Raw genomic sequence first — 8,941 nt, 5'->3', positions numbered from 1 at the left:
TCCGTCAACTCGATAAAGAAAAAATGTAAATCAGACCTGAAGCCCCGCGTTTTTTTTCTCGATGTTTGTTGATACTTGGATACAAAATTAAGTATGGACTAAACAGCTTCATGATTGTAAGAGATTTTATAAGGGTGTTTAATACGGGGAAATTTTACTTTAAGCTTTATAATTGTTTTTCTTAAGGATTTCAATGCACATTCAAGAACTACAAACCTCCACACATGAAATGTATACCAACATTACTGGGATTTTAAAATTATAGCCAGTAGAAACTAATGTGAACCTTGGTAACGATCTTCCTAAATATCAATCGATTTATATATTTATCTCTGTAGCTTGGGGTACATTATAAGAATTTAAACACGATCATATGAAAAAAAAATTCTGAATGTATTTTAACCCATTTGCTAGCATCTATGTCAACGTTCCTAGAATATAAAACGAAACTCAAACTCCAATCTTAGGATTAAATATTGCAATCATCTTGGTCTCCATTTTTTGAGGATTTAAAGCTATTTTCTGAATATCTAAGACTTTGTCTTCAGGTTTAAAACCCACTTTCTAAGTATCTAAATCTACATACTGTAGCTGGTATGAGAGTCATAGACCCCGTTATCACTGGGCATTCCTTCACAGGTGAGATTCAAAGTCACGATTAATTAGCTATTTTTTTAATATGCTGTAACTTTTTGGACCACAATTGGGTAAATAGGCTACCCACGCTGTAAATGTGTCTGTGTGTGATTATATTACCTGTGATAACACTTTCTATAATTCCTGTATCAATTACAGATTATTGATAAAATTATTTATGAACCTAAAACTCATATTAAATTGTTATATCTAACAAGGACATAAAATACAGTTAAACATATATATATATATATATATATATATATATATATATATATATATATATATATATATATATATATATATATATATATATATATATATATATATATATATATATATATATATATATATATAATAGGGACACAAGACTGAGCCGGAATTGGGTGTGATGGAAAAACCTTAAATACGTTTAAATTATTTTTCAGATCAACTTTATTTGAAGCCTGAATTATGACTGAGACTTTTGTAAACAAAACATTATGGTTGGAACTGTAAATGACGGATAACAGTTGGGAGTTTACATGTAGAGAAAATTTTTATTTGGACTCTCATATAAGGGAAACTAGGCGTGGGTGTTTAAATGAAGGGAAAATCACGGTGATTGGGCTTTACATGAGAGGCTACTCATAGATAAGACTTAACAAGATGAAAGAATCAGGATTTGGACTTTAAAGCAAAAAGAAATGATGGTTAGGACTTCACATGTCATACAAATCATTAATACACGTCTAAACAACCACACCAATTAATCTTTCATTTTCATCATCATCACACATTGTTATCCTTAATTTTGCATTTCGTCAAGCAGCTGGGAGCCTCAACAAGGTTTAGCATAGTCTTCCCTCACACTGGACATGCAACTCAAAAAGCACGATCCTGCTGACAATATATACATTCCCACGTTAGCCTCCTGGAGTCCACTTCTCCCATACAACAGGCAGAATGGTGTGTCACTTATCACACTCCCTTTCTTCTTCATGCCTTTTTCTTGCCACATTTGATCCAGGCCCTCTTTCCCTTCCTCCACTCTAATATCCCCTTACCTCCTCTCTCTTTCTCATTCTTTCTCTCTCTCTCTCACACTTTCTCTCTCTCTCCCTTTAACCCCTTTCACCCTGTCCCATCTATCTCCCCCTGTGGACTTTGTGCATTTGACTGGCCAGTGTTTATACTCGCGAGCTCTGGTTTACTTGTACCGTGTTTAGTCCCCGCAGTGTGGATGTCCCCAACCTTAAAATGGCCAGAATCTCTCTCTCTCCCCTTCCCTCTTACTATCTTACCTGGCCATCTATGCTCTACCTGGCCTTGTATAGTCTTTACCTGTCTTTTACATATTCATATCTGGCTGTAGGTATATATTATTCCTTGGCTATTTGTATTCTTTCAGGATACGTGTGTTCTTCTGTGACATATTAACACAACATGACCACAATTTCCCGACCCGACTACATCTTCATTACCTGGCCACAACTTCATTACCTGGCCGCACCTCAACCATCTGGCCAAACTTTCTCTCTTTGGTCACACCTTCATTACCTGGCCACATCTTCATTACCTGGCCACATCTTCATTACCTGGTCACACCTTCATTACCTGGCCACATCTTCATTACCTGGCCACAACTTCATTACCTGGCCGCACCTCAACCATCTGGCCAAACTTTCTCTCTTTGGTCACACCTTCATTACCTGGCCACATCTTCATTACCTGGCCACATCTTCATTACCTGGTCACACCTTCATTACCTGGCCACATCTTCATTACCTGGCCACAACTTCATTACCTGGTCTCACCCTCATTACCTGCCCACACTTTTATTACCTGGCCACACCTTTACTACCTTGCCACGCCTTCAATACATGGCCACACCTCCACTACCAGGTCACATTACTTTCAAGTGGCCACAAGTCAACTACATACCTTCAAAATCTGGCCACGCCACTACATGGCCACCTCTCCAGTAGTACTGACATCCTAATACAAGGTCATACCTATTTCTTGGCCGCAAGTTAGTTGTCTGGCAACGTCTCCACTTCTTGGCCACACTCTCATTACTAGGCCACACTCTTACTACCATACCTTTACTACCTAGCTTCATCTCCATCACCTGGCCCACTTTACTCTCTGGCCACACCACAGCTACCTTGGCTACACCTTCACCACATGAACACACCTTTGCTACCTGGCCCCACCTGCCTTATTTGGCCACCCATTTATTTTCTGATGACGCTATTACCCGGTTATTACCTTCTCCTGACCACACCTCTCCTGACCAGACTATTACCTGGCCGCATCACTACCTGGCCACACTACTACCTGGCCACACCACTACCTCTTCACACTACTATATGGCCACACTATTACTGGCCACATCACTACCTGGCCACACCACTACTTGGCCACACCACTACCTGGACACAATAATATCTGGCCACACTACTACTGGGCACACTAATACCTGGCCACACTACTACCTGGCCGCACCACTCCCTAGTTCTACTACTATTGGCCACACTACTAGTGGCCACACTACTAATGCTTAGCCGCACCACTACCTGGCCACACCACTACCTGTGCACCACTACCTGGCACACTTCCTGGCCATGTACCACTACCTAGCTCTACTACTGCTGGCCACACTAATATGCCCACATTACTACCTGTGCATCACTCCCTAGCTCTACTACTACTACTGCCACACTAATACCTGTGCACACCACTACCTGTGCACCACTACCTGGCTCTACTACTACTGACACCACTACTTCTGGCCACACTACTACTCCTGCCACATTACCTGGCCGCACCACTACCTAGCTTTACTACTACTGGCCACACTACTACCTGGACACACTACTTCCTGGCCACACCACTACCTGGCCACACCACTACTTGGCTACACCACTACCTGGACACACTAATATCTGGCCACACTACTACATGGCCACATTACTACTGGCCACACTACTAGTGGCCACACTACTACTTGGCCGCACCACTACCTGGCCGCACCACTACCTGGCCGCACCACTACCTGGCCGCACCACTACCTGGCCGCACCACTACCTAGCTCTACTACTACTGGCCACACTACTAGTGGCCACACCACTACCTGGCCGCACCACTACCTAGCTCTACTACTACTGGCCACACTAATGCCTGGCCACATTACTACCTGGCTCGCACGCACCACTACCTAGCTCTACTACTACTGGCCACACTAATGCCTGGCCACATTACTACCTGGCCGCACCACTACCTAGCTTTACTACTACTGGCCACCGTAATCGCGTCACCCCCTTGGCTCATATTATTCGGTCTTTCAACGACCTGTCCACATGGCCCGGCTACTGCTGAGTCAGGCAACTCCCCGAACACGTTACTTCCAAGTTAGTTTACTATCTGGCCACACCATCACGTGGCCACACCACCAACTGGCGACGCTGCTATTTGGTCACCGCTACCTGGACACACCAATACCTAGTCACACCATCATCTGGCAACACCTCAAGCTGACCACATCTTTACTTGGCCACACCATTTCTTGGCCACATACCAATATGACCACACCACTAGCTGGTCGCACTACCACATGGTCACACCTTTACCTGGTCACCTCGTTTTCTTGTCACCCTACACCATTTAACCACACCCTCCTTAAGTCTCCTATAACCTGTGATGCAGTTTGTTGAAAGCATATTAATACATATAAGGCTTTTATATATGTACGTATACACACACACACACACATATATATATATATATATATATATATATATATATATATATATATATATATATATATATATATATATATATATATATATATATATATATATATATATATATATATATATATATATATATATATACTGCATATATATATTATACAATCAAGCAAACACACAGACTCACAAAACTCACACTTTACGTATATACTATATACTCAACACATGACGTGGTGTGACCACCGCTCTGGTCTGCTTAAATAAGCTGGACACTAGTATGGGCCAGCAGGGGGGAGCGGGTGGGGGTAGATAGATTAGAATTTTTTTGTCCGCTTTACCTTTCCTTCCCCATCCAGAGCCGTTAGGGTGAATGTCTCATAAATTGCTTAGTAAATATTCGCATTATGTTATATCTCGCTGACCAGACCAGATTGTGTATAAGAGGAAAGATTCCTAGTTGTATAACATAACGGGTAGCTGCTCATAGACTTAAACGCTTAGATGAGTTATAAACAACATCTGTATATCATGACGTTTCTGAACACGTGACAGGAGGGTGTAGGTGTCACTGGAGGAGGTGTGTGTTTACCTCTTCCCTTACGTCTGTTTCATGTTTGTTAATTCACTCAGTTGCCAGGTAGGTTGACGTAACACCAACTGACGTTCCCAGAAACGCAAATGAAATGTTACATCTTCTTATCCGTGAGAGGGATTACGCAACACGAATTTATTAACGCATGAAATTCTCGAAGTCAAATTTTCAGTGATGTCGCCAGAATTTACCATCCTAAACACGCTTTTAAGCTTCTGGACTGTGAGGTCGGAGTAATGCAAGTTAGTAAATGCAACCAGATTGACGTGAGGAGGGAGGTGGAGGGTGGGTTATGGGGCGATGTAGAGTGGGGGAGGGAGGGAGGGGAGGGGTTATATGGAGGGAGGGTCAGTAGAGAAGGGGCATGCAGGTGTTGGTGGTGCAAGCAGGAGTATGGGACCCGACTCAGAGGCAAGGGAGGGAGGGAGGGAGGGCCGGAGGGAAACCTGCCCACCGAGCAAATTCTGCGACATTTTTATCATTTCCACGTTCCTCTTTACGGGCCTGGCTCGCTATGTCATCCTATCTATCCTTTACTAACTTTCTAGATCAGTGAGATGCAACTTCTAACGTGTCTCTCTGAAACTGTTTGATGAGATAACGTTTAACGCTTTTGGAGACTCAAGAAACGGTAGGTATTGCAGGTTTTTGCCTCAAGCGTCACATGCTGCCTTCCTTTCATGAACAGTACATCATGGCGGGCGCCGCTGACCTTCCCTTGTTGGGGAGGCAGAGGAGGGAGGATGGGTGCGGATAGTCAGGGAAATAAGAATGAAAGGTGGAGAGAAAGGGACGAGTGATGGTTGAGAAGTAGAAGAGAATGAAAATTTGGAATGGGAAGAGGATGGAATGGGGAAGTAGTGTAATAAAATTAATCGAGTATGTATGGGAGTAATTTGAGATATACAGACCTGACACTTCATCGTGTTCCTGCAGCCACCTCGAGTACTGATCCAACTCTCTCTCTCTCTCTCTCTCTCTCTCTCTCTCTCTCTCTCTCTCTCTCCTGAACATCACCGCTAAGAAGACCATTCCGGAAAGCAAGTTGAATATGAATATTATATATAAAGTAGAAATAATCTCAGGATATACCATGGATGTATGCACGTACTCCTACAGTATATTTCTATTGGAGAGAGAGAGAGAGAGAGAGAGAGAGAGAGAGAGAGAGATCAGCGTATTAGAAGCGATATTCTTAATTAATGTCATCAACCTTTTGAAATATTTCCTTGGCAATTATAAGATTGATTTCATTATCCTAAGATCAGATATTAATTTATGGGCTCACTGTTGACACTATGCTGTTTTTAAAGCCTATTTGTGTGTGTGTGTGAGAGACCCAAAAAGTCAGTGTTATGCCCTTGAGCAAACCTTTACCCACAGAGAATACTTGGAGTGGATTGGAGGAGAAATATTTACAGGTATCTCCTCTAACATACCTGAATATTTGTATATATTTAAGAGTCAGAGCCGCCAACACACACACACACACACACACACACACACGTATGAATTTATTTTCCCGATACAGCCAGACTAATAATGATGCTGATTAAAATGTGTTGAATAAAGATGAAGAAAATGTCTCAAATGAAAAATAAAATAAATAAGAATGAAAGGGAATAAATATGGATGGTTAGTGAAAATAATAGAAAACGAAAGATAATAGAGAATAACATGAAGAGAAAAATAATAATATGGAATAAGATAAAATTTTGATAAACCAAGTTAATGACGAATTAATAAAAATGTCAGAAATATTCGTAGAAAATATAACAAAAACTAATTAGGAACGAAAAAAAAATCGAAGCAAGATAAACGATGATTAATTATCACACCAAAGGTAACACAGGTTAAAGTAATTTATTTGTTTATAAATATTTTAGAACAAGTTATACTGATAATTATCTACTCATAAATATATTTATTTCTTATATATCTTTATTATTTGCTAACTTATAAGAGGTCAAATATTTATATTATTTTACATTTAGTCATGTTTCAATTTTGTTCATTTATCTATTTTTTAATATTTATTGACATCATCATTTAATCAATTACTCATTTTATATATATAATTATATTTTATATTTTGCCATAATTCTATATGAAGTAATTAATTATTCAGTTACATATTAAAATATAATGTGTATTTTGGCGTTTCAATATAATCTGGTGATTGAGTCATACATTAGATAAATCACGTTATTATGAATGAGAAATCTTATTCATATTACAGTACTGTATTGTGTCGATTTATCATTGGCAGTCATTTATGTTTACAATATGTTCACTAATCTAGATTTTATGATCTGTTAGATGATAATTAATTTATCATTTGGCTTATGTTTGTTTACGTAATTAATTTATTTATAATCAGTATCAGGTGATCCATTTATTAATTACTTTTTTATTATTTATTATTCCCATAGGTAGGACAAGGTATTTTAATATTCCTTTCATTATTCTTATTTCTGTTTCTTAATCCCAGTTGTTTATTATTATTATTATTATTATTATTATTATTATTATTATTATTATTATTATTATTATTATTATTATTATTATTATTATTAGTTAGTAGTAGTCGTAGTAGTCGTACAAGAGGTGAGTTAAAATTAAATATAAACAAGCAAGGTGGAGCAACAGGTGAGCGGTGTGGCTGCCTCGTCACTCTCCCTCAAAAACCTCTGTGCGTATGTGTACCAGTAGAGGTAAACTAAAATAAAACATACTATCTTATTTGAATACGATCTGAAATAAAGTACAAAATGTATGAAAATATATATAGAACGAAAGGAACGAAAATATTAGATAGAATGAAAAAAATATATATAAATAAATAAATGTATACAGTATATTGAAATTTATAAGGACAATTTCGTAACCCTTAAATTGAATAAATAAATAAATAAATAAATAAATAAATAAATATATGTATATATATATATATATATATATATATATATATATATATATATATATATATATATATATATATATATATATATATATATATATATTATATATATGTGTGTGTGCGTGTGGATTGATAAAATAATGTATGAATAAATTAGTAGGATTAAAGGACCTTGGGGGAAACAGATTGATGAAAGATGTTGAAAAATATAATGAATAAGAATAAGGTTTTGAAATAATAAATAATAGGTTGAATATTTGATAATGGAACTTTTGGTATATAATACATTCTGATATATTATTGAATAGTTCCTGTGTAATAATAATAATAACAACGGTAAAAATAACAATGGTAATAATAATAATAATAATAATAATAATAATAATAATAATAATAATGAAAGAGCCACCAGAGCTAAACTATTAATGACAGTAATAATTGTGATAATAAGGAGGAGTAACTAGCGGCGATAATCAATAAACAAGTTAATTAGTATGTCTGGATGGGGATGACTAATTGTACTATGAAATGAGCAGCAAGTATAATTGAAACAAACAGCCATTAATGATTGGAAAGTGTGTGTGTGTGTGTGTGTGTGTGTGTGTGTGTGTGTGTGTGTGTGCGTGTGCGTGTGAGAATATGAAGGAGAGAGAGAGAGAGAGAGAGAGTATCCTTAGCTATATGTTTAGTATCTGAGTCTTGTTACTTACTGGTTCCTCGTTGAACAAAATGTTTCAATTAAATATCATCAATATTCGTATACTTTTGCTTTGTAAATGTTTGCTGCATGTGTGTCTTATTTTTTAGGGACACACACACACACACACACACACACACACACACACACACACACACACACACACACAAAATCAAGCTAACTTTGAACATTTAGAATAATGATCCGTTAACATCCTTCAATGGTCCGAATTTTTAAGCACTATTCAGTATTAGAAATAATGTCTTCTTTTAAACACAGGCCGCTATAAGACATGGTTCAAACAATATCTTAAAACTTAAATTCATCTCGCGATTAGAACACCACCTTCAGCCAATCTCCGCAAA

This window comes from Homarus americanus, unplaced genomic scaffold, assembly GCF_018991925.1.
Source record: "Homarus americanus isolate GMGI-L3 unplaced genomic scaffold, GMGI_Hamer_2.0 scaffold29048, whole genome shotgun sequence".
Classification (NCBI taxonomy): domain Eukaryota; kingdom Metazoa; phylum Arthropoda; class Malacostraca; order Decapoda; family Nephropidae; genus Homarus; species Homarus americanus.
Note: the sequence above shows the minus strand (reverse complement) of the source record.